This window comes from Malaclemys terrapin, chromosome 4 (genome assembly GCF_027887155.1).
Source record: "Malaclemys terrapin pileata isolate rMalTer1 chromosome 4, rMalTer1.hap1, whole genome shotgun sequence".
Lineage (NCBI taxonomy): Eukaryota > Metazoa > Chordata > Testudines > Emydidae > Malaclemys > Malaclemys terrapin.
Window position 1 is genome coordinate 154,389,186 of NC_071508.1, and position 16,990 is coordinate 154,406,175.

The 16,990-nt window shown below is 44.3% G+C and overlaps 1 long non-coding RNA gene across 1 annotated transcript in view; it reads right to left on the reverse strand.

Annotated features, from left to right (window-relative positions):
* Nucleotides 1–14,619: 14,619 nt before the first annotated feature.
* The window catches only part of LOC128836412 (uncharacterized), a 109,066-nt gene continuing 106,695 nt past the window's right edge, over nt 14,620–16,990 (reverse strand). The window contains exon 2 of the long non-coding RNA XR_008444773.1: nt 14,620–15,092. This is a non-coding gene — a long non-coding RNA (uncharacterized LOC128836412). The remainder of the gene's footprint in view (nt 15,093–16,990) is intronic.

The window sequence follows — 16,990 nt, forward strand, 5'->3', positions numbered from 1 at the left end:
GCCAGTCCCATCCAAGCCCAACTATCAGCCTCTCCGTCCTCGCTCGTTTGAATCCCTAGCGGCCTGCCAGCTCCCAGAGCAGAATAGCCCTCTGTAATATGTATGAACAGTGCTTTTACCATTTACTTGAAAAGGTTTTCATCATTTTCTTACATTTTGACCTGGGAGACAAGACCAGAAACAACAAAAGGGAAATTGCAACCCCTGCCCTGGAGTGTTACTTGCCTAAACTACCCACTTATACTATCATCGGGAGACAAATGCATTTCCTTCTTAGGGATTTGCAAGTTTTTAATCAGTCTTAAACACAAAACTGCACTTCATCTGCAGAGCCAGTAATTGCAGATTTTTGACTTATGAAGTCTCAAAATTGTTTGCTCTTAAGCTGCTTATTGAAGATGGATTTTTCTCTATCTCACAATGTGTGACAAAGGTATCATTTGGCTTTGGAAACTATATACTAAGCTCAAATGGCATTTAAAAAATAAAGCTTACTGAAAAACTTCCAGCTTTCATTGGAGTTCATGTAAATTTTGTGCTTTCACCATAACAATAAAAAGAGTTTGAGCGCTAAGAACAGCGACAGAAACTGTTTATCTGCCTCAGGTAAGTCTGAAAAAAGTCACCTATGTATGTGTGTAGTGCAACACGGCATCATCATTTTTAAAGCTCTCTGTTTTCTTGCTAGCCTGTGAGTTTCCTGCAGATGGCAGTAAGCTATCCAGCAAGGCTTTTAAATAGGTGGACATCTGGCCATTCTCTTATGATGAAATGCACCTCCTGTGCCTATCAGGAGTGCTGAGTGGAAAAAGGCAGCCCTATGCAATGGACTGTTAAAGGACAGTAATTGAATCACATTGCTCCCTGAGCAGCAGGAAGGCAAAGTAGACACAGAGAACCATCAGCCAGGCATGTGGGCACCAGATCCGGACACAATATTCCACTGCCAAATGCAGAGAATCACCCAACTCCTGCTGAGAACCCCAGGTATTCACCAGCTTGTTATTACCGACTCTGAGTACCAGGAACTGGGAGTGGAAGGCAGGTGGATCACTCCATGATTGCCCTGTTCATTCCCTATGAAGTGTCTGACATTGGCCACCGTCGGAAGACAGGCTGCTGAGCTAGACGGACCATTGGTCTGACCCAGTCTGGCCGTTCTTATGTAAAGACATGGGAGCTGTGTGACAGATTTCTGTGAACAATCTGCCTGAGGCGTCAGGTGATCAGGCAGATGACGAAACACACCAAGAGAACACACACAATGGAGAGTGCTGGGGGGAGGGGCGGTTCCCCACATCACTCAGAGGAAGGAAGAAGCAAAGCGATAGTGCCCCAAGCTCTAACCCACTTTTATACTCACATCTGCACGGCCTGAGACGGGCCAAGCCTGGGTGTAATGTAAGAAGAAGAGGAGAGCAGGGGGATGGACAGGAGTTCTTGTCCCGTGCACGGGTCATCCAGGGTCTGCTGTGATCTCCGAATTGCTCCAGCTCTCAGGAGGGTTTTTAAGTCCAGGGTTCCTTTGGGGGTGTTTTGTTCCGCGACCTCTGTTCCTGCTGTTCTTCGTATCAGTCCAAAACGGCTTTCTGTGGTCTTCTTAACTTTCCCAAAAACACACCAGCTCCAGGGACGCGCAGCTCTGCTTTCCCTCCCCCCCGCCCTCCATCGTCTCGCCTGGGTTTTTTATTTTTGCAGTCCTGGTTCAGTGTACTTTATTTTTTTTTTTTATGGCCGTCTGTGGCTGAGTGAGAGATAAACACAGCTGCAGATTTCTCGTCTAGCACTGTGACCTTGGACTGGGGCGAGTGTAGCGTCTTATCATTGGACTGAGCTAGCTGATCTGGTTAGGTGATTCACCAGCAACCACGCACCGCACCATAACAACTCTAACTCAGGAACCAATCCATGCAACAAACCTCGATGCCAACTCTGCCCACATATCTACACCAGCAACACCATCACAGGACCTAACCAGATCAGCTACAACATCACCGGCTCATTCACCTGCACGTCCACCAATGTTATATATGCCATCATATGCCAGCAATGCCCCTCTGCTATGTACATTGGCCAAACTGGACAGTCACTACGCAAGAGGATAAATGGACACAAGTCAGATATCAGGAATGGCAATATATAAAAACCTGTAGGAGAACATTTCAACCTCCCTGGCCACACAATAGCAGATGTAAAGGTAGCCATCTTACAGCAAAAAAACTTCACAACCAGACTCCAAAGAGAAACTGCTGAGCTCCAGTTCATTTGCAAATTTGACACCATCAGATCAGGATTAAACAAAGACTGTGAATGGCTTTCCAACTACAGAAGCAGTTTCTCCTCCCTTGGTGTTCACACCTCAACTGCTAGCAGAGCACCTCACCCTCCCTGATTGAACTAACCTCATTATCTCCATACTGATTTATACCTGCCTCTGGAGATTTCCATTACTTGCATCTGAAGAAGTGAGGTTCTTACCCACGAAAGCTTATGCTCCCAATACTTCTGTTAGTCTCAAAGGTGCCACAGGACCCTCTGTTGCTTTTTACAGATTCAGACTAACACGGCTACCCCTCTGATACTCAGTCAAAACAGTTCAGGTGTTTCTAAGACCACAGTTGTGCCCTTCAGACTTTTTCTCTGAAATGCTTTAGCACCCCATTCTTTGGCGGAGATGCATGAAATTTGGCCTGGTTGAGGTGGCCTTTTTATCAGGAACACTCCTTTTGCCATCCCTGTGATCACCTGCCCAAACTTGGCCAAATTGTAAGCCTTTGGAAAATCTGTTCACCCATGCTCAGTAGAAACGTCTTTCATTGTAACAGATAAATCTTCCAAAGATTCCATCCTCACAGAGCATGCTCCATCACGGCTCCTCCTTCTCACCAGACTGCACGTGCACAACCCCCACAGAGCGACTCCAGCCCACAGTCCAGACATGAAGTCCCTGTAATGGTTGCTCCAGTCTGTGGTGGGACTAGGCACCAGAACTGAGAGCTGGGGGCCTGTCTCTCCTTTGCTGTCAGAAACCCCTTTGCCAGCATCAAGACAGCACAGAGAAGGAAGCTGTCTGATTCGAATGCAGAGGGGACAACTTAGAAATGCTGCATTTCCAAAGGCAGGACATCTCAGTAATGTTATTTCTTCTGTATTTTCATGCGAGATCTAGGAGAGACCACCATCTAGTTTAATGCAGCTTGCGGACTGTAGCTTTCTAAAGCTGTTTATTGACAGCCCTTTTTGCCAGTACTACTACCAGGTTCACTACTTGAAGGGAAATACAAAACAAGCTTGTTTTACATAAACATTATTCAGTTCTAGCTTTAATCTGTCACTCATGCAGTAAGTATGCTTTTTGACTAAACTGTGTGATTGCTGTTGTTACAGTGTAAATCCACATAAAACCCCCTCTTTGCTTGTGTTACTGTTGATTTCTGCTGGCATCGCTTTGAGCAGAATTTAGTTCTTACTGAAGAGTCTCCGGAAGGGGGGCAATACAGTGGTGCAGGAGAAGCATGGCAGTACTCTGATATTTCACCATTCAAGCAAAGGATTTCATTTGCTGTATAAAGTATGTGAAGACCTGTTTACTTAATGCTATTTGCATCACTAAATGAATGGTTAAAAACTGCATTTCTCCTTGATGTAGTGAAACCAAATGGAAAGGTCATTCCAAGTGGGTCACTGTTGAGCCATCTACTTTTTCTCATTTCCTGAGCTTCCACACGTTTAAAAGACGTTTCCCATGTATATTCTTGATTATCCAGCACAAAGCTCTTCTTTCCATTCGCTTCATTTTCCTGCCTAATTACAACATCAGTTTGAAGGCATTTACAATATACACTGTGAGAATATTATGAGGTTTCTGTAACTAACTGCATATATATTACACCAGGCTACATTTGTTTGCTATGTGACTGATTACTGCTGCAAAATTACTTGTCTCTGGTAACTAAAGCCCAGAATTTTAAAGGCATTTAGGCATTCCTCTGTAACTTAGATGGCTAAGACCCATTTTCAAAAGCAACATAGGCACTTAGGGCTAGAGCCACAAAGGGATTTAGGCACCTAACTCTCACTTTAGGCTCATGAGTCCAAAATTTAGATACTTAAACCCCCACTCAGCTGCCACCTGATTCATGAGGTGCCTAAGTTTCTGATGGCAAAGCACTCTCTGCTGGTGGGCATGCACACAACCGCCTGTGTCCTGACACCCTGTGCCTATTTCATGCCTAAGCCCCATTGGGATTCACAAACTAGGTGTTCCCACCAGCCCACCTGTCGGGCCTCACCCTGTAAGTGTGCTCAGATGCCACCTGAAAGCTGCCTGCACAAATAGTAATGTTAATGGTGCTGCTGCCTACCCCTTTGCCCAATAGTCCAGTGGTGAGTGCACACGCCTAGGAGGTGAGACCCAGCTTCAAAACCCAGCTCTGCCTGATGTAGAGCAAAGACGTGAACACAACTCTCCCATATCCCAGGAAAGCAGCCTAACTTTTGGACTACAGTGCATGACTACCTCAGTCTGTTCTGCTGAAGCTCTTCTATATTGCATGAAATAATTAAATACTCACCGACGCAGGGACTGGACGCTGGATGTCCTGGGTGAATGTGCTAAGTACCAGGCTACAGGCTCAGTCTCTCTCGCTGGTCCAATGATTCCTCTGCAGGCTAGATAGGCGGGGGTACAGTGCGAGAATCCCACTGGGACTTAGGCGCTGAAATAAGGTGGCTTTGCACATGGCCACTGGGAGACATTCAGGTGCCTAGGATACTTTACCAGTGACTGCTTAGGCACCTCAGGAAGTTAAGAGGCCTACAGGGTCAGGCAGAAGCTGAGTGGGAAGCTTTGAAGGTCACCCTGGCATTAGGGGTGTGTGTTTTTGCCCAGATCTGGCCAAGTTATAACACTTTGAAAAATCTCAGTTTGCAGATGCTCAGTAGAGTCTTGTTAGAGTTTCGCAGCTAAATTCTCATAAGCTTCCATCTGTACTCGGCATGCTCCATCTCCTCTGAGCTCCTATATGCCGGCTGGACTGGGCTGAGCAGGGCTTTCCCAAGCCCTGGAGATAGCCAGGGGCAGCATATGTATCCAGCAGTTATCTTCTCTTAGTGAAGAGACACTGCTCTGACCATCCATAAAATGCCTATACTGCTTCCTAACAGCTCAGACTCTGGTTCCTTGCTTCTAAGCTCTGCAGACCTTACTCAGCAGAACTTGCACTGAAGTCAATCACAGTTTTGCTAAGCAAGCACTGAATAAATGATGAAGATCCCACTTTTCCCCTGTGCTCCCAGAAGAAGAGAACATCTTGTGGGGACACAGAACTGGTAGAAACACTTCTCAGATCACTCCCCAACCTCCCCTGGACTCTATGGAATCCCCTGCAGAGCCACGTTTTGGGACAGGGACAGACATACTTCTGAGCTTACTTCCGCCCCCTCGCCGAGCCCCTCAGTACACCTGTGAGGACGACACCTGCTGCACTTTTCACAGTTCCCATCCCAGGAGGCTTTCCAGAGGCAGGGGGCAGCCAGCTGACGTGCTACCAGCAGGAGTCAGCAGGGCAGACCTGTGCTGCCTTGGACCCTTTTCCTGTACAATGTGTATCTGTTGAGAAGCCTCTATCTCGGCACCTGCCGCCTCTACAAAATACCGCACACAGTTTCCACCTTTTGTTTTGCTCCTGACAGAGAAGCCCTTTAAGTCTCTCTCTTCTCTTAGGCCAGGTCTACACTCAATAAGAACATAAAAATGGCCGTACTGAGTTAGACCAAAGGTCCATCTAGCCCAGTATCCTGTCTACCGACAGTGGCCAATGCCAGGTGCCCCAGAGGGAGTGAACCTAACAGGTAATGATCAAGTGATCTCTCTCCTGCCATCCATCTCCACCCTCTGACAAACAGAGCCTAGGGACACCATTCCTTACCCATCCTGGCTAACAGCCATTAATGGACTTAACCTCCATTAATTTATCCAGTTGTCTTTTAAACACTGTTACAGTCATAGCCTTCACAACCTCCTCAGGCAAGGAGTTCCACAAGTTGACTGTTATGTTATGTTAACCCAGCTACAGCACTCAGGGCTGTGAAAAATCGACCCCCCAAGTGACGTAGTTAAGCTGATCCAACCCCTAGTGTAGACAGCTCAAGGCTGATGGAAGAATTCTTCTGTCAATGGCACTATGGCCTCTCAAGGAGGTGGATTAACTATGCCAATGGGAGAATCCCTGCTGTTGGCATAGGCAGTGTCTATAGGTCACTGTAGCATTTCCAGTATAGAGAAGTCCTTAGTGTCTCGACTACCAGGTCTTACACAATCTCATCTATTTACTAGGGCTGTTCAGATGGGGAAACTGAATGAAGGAAGCCTGGTGGGGATCTTAGTAGTTCTGGGTTGGGCTCATCTAGTATTGACATTGGGTTCATGGAATTAGTTCTTGGGGATTGGTGTCTGGGTGTCTTTCTTAAAAGATGTGCTGCCTACACCTAGCACATTTTACAAGTCGAACTAGATAGGCAAATAAGATCTACAGAACACACTGAAATGGAACGATCACAGAGCAATGCAGCCTAAGGAATCCGTGGCTGCAAACACTTCTGTTCTAATGCTGGACTGGACAGCTAGTGCATTGTGAGGGTGGGGAGTGAGACCCCACCTATGTGCAGGGAATTGTGCTAGCACATCCCAAAGCAGGAGGGCAGCCTCCAGCAGGTCTCATTCCATGCAGCAGAGAAGAATGGCCAATACACATATGAACAGCTACAGTACAGGGGTGGCAAACACTGCTCCTCCTGGCTGTTCTCTCTCTTTATATGCTAGCCGTGATTTACAACTTCAGCTCTGGATCTAGGGACTGGGAATGAGGATGTGAGGGAGATCCCCACGCCTGAGCCACTCCAATATGAAATTGCAGAACTACTAACTCTGATATGTAATCTGCCATTTAAATCAGCCTCTGCACCATGTGACTGGAGGATAGCAAATGTGATGCTACTGTTTTTTTTAAAAAAGGCTCCAGAGGTGATCCAGGCAAACTGGTTAAAACTATAGTAAAGAACAGAATTGTCAGAGACATAGATGAACACAATTTGTTGGGGAAGAGTGATCATGGCTTTCATAAAGAGAAACCGTGACTCACCAAACTATTAGAATTCTTTGAGGGGTCAACAAGCATGTGGACAAGGGTGATCCAGTGGATATAGTGTACTTGGACTTTCAGAAAGCCTTTGACAAGGTCCCTCACCAAAGGCTTTTAAACAAAGTAAGCTGTCATGGGATAAGAGGGAGGTCCTCTCATGGTTCAGTAGCAGGTTAAAAGACAGGAAATAATGATTAGTTTTCAGAATGGAGAGACTTAAATAGTGGGGTCTCCCAGGGGTCTGTACTGGGACCAGTCCTATTCAACATATCCATAAATGATCTGGAAAAAGGGGTAAACAGTGAGGTGGCAAAATCTGAAAATGATACAAAACTAGTTAAGTCCAAAGCAGACTGCGAAGTGCTACAAAAGGATCTCACAAAACTGGATGACTGGGCAACAAAATGGCAGGTGAAATTGAATGTTGATAAATGCAAAGTAATGCAGATTGGAAAACATAATCCTAACTATACATATAAAATGAAGGGGTCTAATTTAGCTGTTACCACTCAAGAAAGAGATCTTGGAGTCATTGTGAATAGTTGCCTGAAAACATCCACTCAATGTGTAGTGGCAGTCAAAACGTTAACAGAATGTTGGGAATCATTAGGAAAGGGATAGATACGAAGGCAGTAAATATCATAATGCCTCTATATAAATCCATGCTATGACCACACCTTGAATACTGTGTACAGTTCTGGTCACCCCATCTCAAAAAAATATACTGGAATTGGAAAAGGTACAAAGAAGGACAACAAAAATTATTATGGGTATGAAACAGCTTCCATATGAGGAAAGATCAAAAAGACTGGGACTATTCAGCTTGGAAAAGAGATCACTAAGGGGGGATATGATAGAGGTCTATAAAACCATGACTGGTGTGAAGAGGGTGAATAGGAATTGTTATTTAGCCCTTCACATAACACAAGAACAAGGGGTCATCAATGAAATTAACAAACATCAGGTTTAAAACAAACAAAAGGAAGTATTTCTTCACACAAAATCCAGCCAACCTGTGGAACTCGTTGCCAGGAGATGCTGTGAAGGCCAAAACTAAAACTGTATTCAAAAAAGAATTCAATAAGTTCCTGGAAAATAGGTCCATCAATGGCTATTGACCAAGGTGCTCAGGGATGCAACCCCAGGCTGTGGGTGTCCCTAAACTTCTGACTGCCAGATGCTGGGATTGGATGACAGGGGATGGATCACTCAATATTTTTCCCTGTTCTGTTTATTGGTTTTGAAGCATCTGGCAAATGCCATGGTCAGAAGGCAGGATACAGGACTAGATGGACCATTGGTCTGATGCAGTATGGCCGTTCTTCGGTTCTTATGGAAAATTGACCAGCATACCTATTGTGAAGTAAACTATTGCATGATATTCCAGAATAGCTCCTCACGTGGAGACTCTATTCCAGAATAAAAGTGACTTTATTCTAGAATAATTGCTCCACTCACAAAGCAAAGTAATTAATCCCCAATAAAATCACTTTTATTCCATAATAAAGCATCCACTTGGGGAAGTTATTCCGGAATGGCTAAATTATAACAGAATATTTATCCCAGAATAACTATGCTGTCCATTTCTCCTGTGTAGACAAGGCCTGATTCTCATGGGCTCAGCTACTGCACCTGTGCAGTATGAGCGCAACATCCTGCTAGATCAGAATGGTGAGGCTGGACAATGGCTTAGCACTCACTCTACCCACACTGACAGACAGCCTATGGTGTAGGGCATGGGATGTAACACTGCTATTCCCTTCAGCTTCTCTCTCCTTGGTCCTACAGCTTCGACCACTCACATGTGAGGTCTGATGTAGTCAGACTCTCCCTTTCCACATTCCACACTGAGCTCTCTCCTGCTGAAGGCATCATTCCCATGTCCCCAAATGCAATAGGGCTTTCACCAGCTTTTGATGTTTGCTCACTAAGGAGCTGGAAATCTATCGCACTTTCACATTTCTCTTTGCATGGGTGAGAGATGACCATGTATATATTCTCACTGTTGTGCAAGCAGCTTGGCTCCAGATGTGTTTGGCCATTAGTGGGAAAGTTCTTATCTCAGCTCCCGTCGCCCATTCTGCTCCACAGAGAAGAAAACCTCTCTCTCGGTATAGAACTGGACTTCTCTCTCTTGTTCCAGTAGCTCTGTTCTTCCCAGCCTACCCTCTAAGCTATCACAAGCAATAATTTCTATTTTGCAGCTTGCTATAGCTTGTGTATCCTTGTTGATACTGGAAGGGAATGATATAATTAACTGGCATTTACAGAGACTCCCATGCGCTCTCTCCAGTCCCACCCAAGGTTTACATCCTTAATGCTCTCCTAATGAGTAGGAGAAGCAGTCTAGCTTCCAGTGAGCTCTGTTCTCAGGGGGGCAGTTACTGAGAGTGCCTGGGGCAGTGCTAAAGTTAAAATTTATAGTCCATTTAACGATAGCCTTTTGAGATGAAACCCATAATTCCTTCCACGGATTCTGAAAGAAATGGAATCACCCATGCTTAGAAGATGCTTCAGGGATTCTGTTGTTTCACCCTTTCTTTCTTACTCACGGAGCAAAAACTGCCCTCCTGGCTCAGGAAAGTGGGATGCAATTGGTTCTGGAGCAAGGCAGTGTCACCCTGGTTCAACAGAGAAAGCCGCTCAGATCAAAATGAGGGGCCTTCACCTTGCCGAGCTGAGCTCAGAGGGATTCAAAATAGTCTAAATCACCACCTTGTGCTTCCCCCATCCGTTCAGATTTCTGTTCAAAAGTAGAAGGCACAGCAGGCCAATGCTCCCCTGTGCCAGAATTTAAAAAAATAGACACAAAACTCTAGTCAGCTGCTGTCTCTCATCTCAGCATGATGAGATGGGCTGGGCTGGAGCTTGGGCTCTGAAACCCACTGGCTGCCCCAGTTTTCACAGTCGGAACTCCAGTATCAGCCTGAACGTCAAAGTAACATCCAAAGAAGTGGGCTGTAGCCCACGAAAGCTTATGCTCTAATAAATGTGTTAGTCTCTAAGGTGCCACAAGTACTCCTGTTCTTTTTGCGGATACAGACTAACACGGCTGCTACTCTGAAAAAGTAACACCTGCACAGCTATTTGTAGCATTCTAGAACAAGTCTGTTGACCCAGGCTCTGAGACTCCCTCCCATCAGCTGTGTAGACATACCCAAAGATGCTACCACAATACAGGTAGCCCAGTTGGACTCCGGCATAATGGCTACTGCCACTCCTGGGTAGGGATGCATCTCCTCTCAGGAGATGTGCCTTCAGCCACAACAATTGAATTTATTTATTTATTTTTAAATTTAAACTCAGGGAGAAGGAATCCTGCAGGCTCTCATGCTGCCACATCCAACTGTTTTCTGGCAGGAAGTCAAGTAAGCTTCATTCTGAAAGGCAAACAGCATTTTGCACTAATACACGCTACTTCTGTTTGAAATTACACTAGGCAAAAAAAATGCCAAAAATGAAAAACTCCAATTTTAATTTACATACTACAAAAGTTCAGTCCTTTTTGTACCATGTCTTGGTTATTAGGCTTAGACTCCCTCCAGGGAATCAGTGACTCTGAAAAAGATTTAGAGTCATGGTGGACAATCAGCTGAACATGAGCTTCCATGCGACACTGTGGCCAAAAAAGCTAATGGGATCCTGGGATGCATAAACAGGGGACTATAGAGTAAGAGTAGAGAAGCTCTTTTACTTCAGGATTTGCCACTGGTGCAACTGCTGCTGGAATCCTGTGTCCAGCTCTGGTGCCCACAATTCAAGAAGGAAGTTGATAAATTGGAGAGGTGTCAGAGAAATCATGAAAGTGTTTTAGCCAACAAGATGGAATTCTTTATTACATCTTGCCCTAACAGATAAAGAGAAAGTGACCACAGAAATAAAAATTAATGGTAGCTTAGGTTTATAATAATGGTTTCATCAGTTTATAATGTGCAAGCAAAATAAAGGCCAAATTAGTAATTGCTATGCTTGGTACAGTAATAGGGCCAATTTCACAAAGCTGAAAAGAGTTATGAACCAAATCAGCTGGGAGGAAGAATCTAATCCAAAAATGTGCATGATAGTCTAGAATCATTTTAAAACACCTTACTAGATGCCTGAAAAGCCTCAATCCCACAATTGAGGAAAAAGGCTGTGCTGGTTAAAAAAATCTAACCAGATTTAGAGGGGAAGTGAAGGCAGCTATAAAAATTTAAAAATAATATGTAACAAATGGAAGAAAGGGGAAGTTGATAGCAATGAATATAAATCAGATGTTAGGAAATGTAAAAATTGATAAGGGAAGTAAATGGACACAAGGAAAAACCTATGGTTACAGTTAAGGACAATAAGGAATTTTTAAAATATATTGGAAACAAAAAGAATCCTGACAATAGTATTGGTCCGTTACTAGAAGGAAATGGTAGAATTATCAATAATAATTGATTATCTGCATAAAAAGCCAGAAGTGTTCAATAAATACTTTTGTTGTCTATTTAGTGGAAAAACGGATTATATACTCATCATATGATAACTATCTTTCCATTCCATTAATATCTCTGGAAGATGTTAAACAAAATTAGACATTTTAAAATCAGCAGGTCCATATAACCTGCATCCAAGAGTTTAAAAGAGCTGGCTGAGGAGCTCACTGGACAGTTAATATTGATTTTCTATAAGGATTGGAGCACTGGGGATGTTCCAGAAGACTGGAAGAAAGCTAATGTACTGATTTTAAAAAAGCACGATGAACTGGATAATTATAGGTCCGGCAGTCTGATATCAATCCCATGAAAATAATGGAGCAGCTGATAAGGGACTTAATGGAGGGTAATGTAATTAATGCAAATCAGCATGAGTTTATGGAAGATATCAAGTTAGTTTGACAGGATATATCTTTTTAATGAGATTACAAGTTTGGTTAATAAAAGTAACAGTATTGATGCATGGTACTTAGACTTCCGTAAAGCATTTGACTTGGTACCACAAAACATTTTGATTAGTGCTAGTATCCACAAGTCAAGAAAGAGATTGAGAAATTGGAGAAGATTCAGAGAAGAGCCAAAAGAATGATTCAAGGATTTGAAAACATGCCTTATAGTGATTGAGCTCCTTGAGTCTATCTATTTAGCTTGACAAAGAGAAGGTTAAGGGATGACTTGTGGTTTGAGCATTGGCCTGCTTAAACCCAGGGTTGTGAGTTCAATCTTTGAGGGGGCCATTTAGGGATCTGGGGCAAAAATCTGTCTGGGGATTGGTCCTGCTTTGAGCAGGGGGTTGGACTAGATGACTTCCTGAGGTCCCTTTCAACCCTGATAGTCTATGACAGTGGTTCTAAGAACAAATATTTAATAATGAAAAATAGAGCTGGAAGTTGAAGCTAGACAAATTCAGACTGGAAATAAGGTGTAGTATTTTAAAGAGTGAGAGTAATTAGCCATTAGAACAGGTTACCAAGGATTGTGGTGGATTCTCCCTCACTGACAAGTTTTAAATCAAGACAATGTTCTTCTACAAGATCTGCTCTAGGAATTATGTTGGGGTAGTTCTCTGGCCTGTGTTATACAGGTGGTCAGACAAGATGATCTCAATGGCCCCTTCCCACCCTGGGACCTATGAAAAAAATGAGGCTACCCTGATTCCCAACCCCATGCTCATTCCTCCAGCCTTCATTAAGTGTATAGGGCAGAGTAAATCTGTGCTAGCTGAGGCCTCAGATTTTCAGGCACTGTCATCTTTAGCCACAGGCAAATCCATTTAAAGTAGACAAACAGTTTTCTTTTCAACACTTAGTCTATTCAACTTTGTGGTTCAATGAATGTTTAATGTCTATGCATCAGTGAAACTTCCTCTTTTAAACTGAAAATTCAAGACTGCCTGAATGCTGAAACTTTTTGTAGTGCACTTCAAAGTGTTGAGACAACTCATCAGGTTTGTCACTGGAAGTGAATAATCACAGTTGTGAGTCTTTACCGAGAGATTCCCTCTAAACCTCTATGGTGAAATAAAGAAATAATCAATCAGACAACTTTGAAATCATTTTTGATTTTATCACTCAGAGCATCAGCTATGACTCTGAGATGCTTCAAACATTAAATATACTTTACACAGTTTTAGGAAAATCATGAAACATTCTGAGAAATTATCTGGGAACGTAATGCTGCTGAACAGTTTCTTTCATTTTCTGCCCAAAGAGCAGTTATCAGATTCGTACCTTAGCAGGACAGGACATAACAACAATAAAATCGACTCCATTTCTAGATACAGTAGTGGGCACTGGGCTGGAGGTTAGAAGGCCTCTCCAAATCTCACAAGCCTGGGCACCGACTTCCCCCCAGCTCAGTGTGTGCTCAACCCCCCACCACACAAATCCCTGGCCCCACCCCTTCCCCGCCTCTTCCCGCCCCTGAATCACCCTCGCCCCACCCCCATTCCACCCCTTCCCTAAAGTCCCCGCCCCACCCCGCCTTTTCCCACCTTAGCCCTGCCCCCATTCCACTCCCTTCCCCCAAGTCCCCACCTTTTCTCCGCCTCCTCCCCTGAGTGTGCCGCGTCCCCGCTCCTCCCTCTCCCTCGCAGAAACTCCTAAGTGCCGCCAAACAGCTGTTAGGCATCAGGGGGGCAGGAAGCACTGGGAGGGAGGGAGAGAGTGGGGACACGACACGCTGCGGGCGAGAGACAGAGGCAAGGAGGGGTTGGGGGCAGGGAGAGCTTGGTTGCCAGTGGGTGTGGAGCACCCGCTAATTTTTCCCCGTGGGTGCTGCAACTCCGGAGCACCCACGGAGTTGGCGCCTATGCTCACAAGAGCAGTCCAGCCAATCAGTGACTGGATTTGTACTCCTGGTCTTGTGACCTGTGTGATCAGCCGTTTGGAGTCACTCCTCACTCCTACTAGTGACACTGCTGGGCTGGCTTATTTATAAACTCTCTGGGCCTGACTTAAATCTCACTTACATCAGCATAAATCAGGAGTTACTCCACTGAATTCAATGGAGCATAGAATCAAAGAAGTTTAGGGTTGGAAGAGACCTCGGGAGATCATCTAGTCCAACCCCCTGCTCAAGGCAGGACCAAACCCAACCTAAATCATTCCAGCCGGGGCTTTGACAAACTGGGCCTTAAAAACCTCTAAGGATGGAGATTCCATCACCTCCCTAGGTAGCCCATTCCAGTGCTTCACCACCCTCCTAATGAAGTAGATTTTCCTAATATCCAACCTAGACCTCCCTCACTGCAACTTGAGACCATTGCTTCTTGTTCTGTCAATGCTGGATGAGTTTGCCCAGCGTAAAACCAGTTGGGTGGCAGTGTTTCCCTAAACCCACCACCACCACCCTACTAGGAGATGCTGTTCTTGTTCCAAAACCAGCCAGACAAAGAGGACTTTGGTCTCACCCCACTGGCTAACCACAAGTCACACAAGCAATTCCCTTAGACATTCCAGTTTCCCAGTATCATCACCAGTGCCACTCATTATGGGGACAAATGTTTATGAAAACCAATACCCCAGTAAAGGAAAAAAAAGTTCTCTCAATCCCAAAGGACCAAGCCCCAGACCCAGGTCAATATACAACTCAGATTTTACCCACAATTCACGATATTGCCAATTCTTTAGAATCTAAAATCTAAAGGTTTATTCACAAAAGGAAAAAGATATAGATGAGAGATAGAATTGGTTAAATAGAATCAATTCCATACAGAAATGGCAAAGTTCTTGGTTCAGACTTGTAACAGCGATAGAATAAACTGCAGGTTCAAATTTGCCCCCTTTGCCCTTCATATTATTCTCCCAGGGGATCCTGCCCATCTGTTCCCTGAGGGAGTCAAAGTCTGCTTTTCTGAAGTCCAGGGTCCGTATTCTGCTGCTCTCCTTTCTTCCTTGTGTCAGGATCCTGAACTCGACCGTTTCATGGTCACTGCCTCCCAGGTTCCCATGCACAGGAAGTTGGCCAATACGGCTGCATGGCGTGCCTGGACAAGACAAAAGGTGGAACATGCCATTGGTGGCTCTTGTGTTCACACATCGTGATAAAGAGAGCTGGGCACAACTCAGAATTTCTGTCCCACTAGAGAGTCTCACATTTAAAAAAAGAAAAAAAAAGATTCTTCTTGGAACAAATTGGAAATTTTGAAATTTCCAGAAGAAGGGAAATCCTTTAAATATCAGTTAAGAGAAATATTTTTATTTCCAGTCAGTTTTTTCAAAACTAAACAGAGCATCCATCTGCCTTGACTCCATGGGTGTCACCCAGAGCTGTGGGAGTCCCCCTAGGTGGTGCAGGGAGCCTGGAAGTTCTGAGTGCCCCATCTTGAGCTGAGACTCTCCAGATCACTGCCACAAATCCGGGAGCTGGAGGCCCTGGGTCCCCAGCCTTGGGGCAGTCCACATGGTGGAGGTTTCCTGGAACCACAGATCCTGGAAGCCTGTGATCCCCAGAAGCCCACCAGGCGAGCTGGGGGGTTTCTGGTGGAACCTGCCCAGTTTCAGCAGAAGTTTGTTGCAATTGTAATGTTTCTGCAAAAGCATTTTGGTTTAGACAAATCCTCATTTTCCATCAAAAAATGTTTAGGCAGAAGATTCCCAAATAGCTCTAGTAATGCAGTACTTTCATTTTAACCTGCAGCAGTGTCAGTCTGTTCAAATTTCAAGCTAACACAAATTATTTGAATGGGTGACTGCTTCATGGATTTCTTGAGCAAGCAGAAATTTCCATTTTTGCTGTAAAATATCCTTCACCAGAAGCCAGAGTGCAAACGTTATGAGAACAGGAGAGAGGTGAAAATGGAGAAGACAGGAGCCCCCCAAAATAAAGTCATGTGGGGAAAATGCTGCAGAAGCACCATCTCCACATCCATGTTCTGTAGCACAGAGTCACTGGGGTTTCACCCACTCTTGCTGAAAGAGGTAAAGGGGCTAGGCTGGCCCAGTTTGTCTCCGGAGGGGTCCAAATGAGAAAAATCACACTGGTTTAACTAAATGTTGGATAGTAAATGGAGTTAGGCAAACCAGTATTAATCCCAGTTGAGACACTTTTAATCCATTTTAAACCAGATTTACTGAAGTTTAGTTTAAGTCAAGTAGGAAACAGTTTGGACTAACCTGAAAAGTCAAAATAAAATAAAACCACACCCAAACAGTGGTTTGCACTGATTTGATAACTTATTTATGTTCAATTGTTGCGATTTTGTGGAGATGACAAGGTCTTAGAGTCCTCGACTCCTTCAATAGCCAGAACTGCCCAATACTGAAAAACGAGCTGTTTGCGCTGACAAAATTAGCCTTTTTCTCAATCTCAAGGCTATTTCTCAGATCATGTCACTGGAGTTCATCAGAAAGATATGGAAATCAGACTCCTAAAGGGAAGTAAAATGTTCCTGTCCCAATAAACATGGAGCTGGTACAGGCTAAAAATCTGCATATCTTCAAAATGGCATAGTTCAACCAGCCCTTGCAGCAAAGATTTTTCCCCTTGGCCAGCTAATCTGAATACTTCCTGCACTGGTAAATCACGGTGGCTCATGCACAAATGCATGATTAATTAATTAGGTGGCAGAGACATAGTGAAGCCTGAAACCTATGCAATCATTACAACGGATTTATTTAAGAGAAGCTTAAGCACCATAGGTGGTGAGTGGAACAAACAAACTTTTCAATTACATTGTAGATGGTTAACAGACTAATTTAACTAACTCCACCTACACTGTAGTTTGAACTTATATAAGATGACAGTCCCTCACTGTTACACACACAAAACAACACTAGCCAATGACTAGAATATGGATAGTAGGAGAAATAGGAGGAATTGGCAATAATGCTGAGAGACTAGTTGGTGTTGTGGAGCAGTCTCCTGAGCCCCTCATGCACAGTG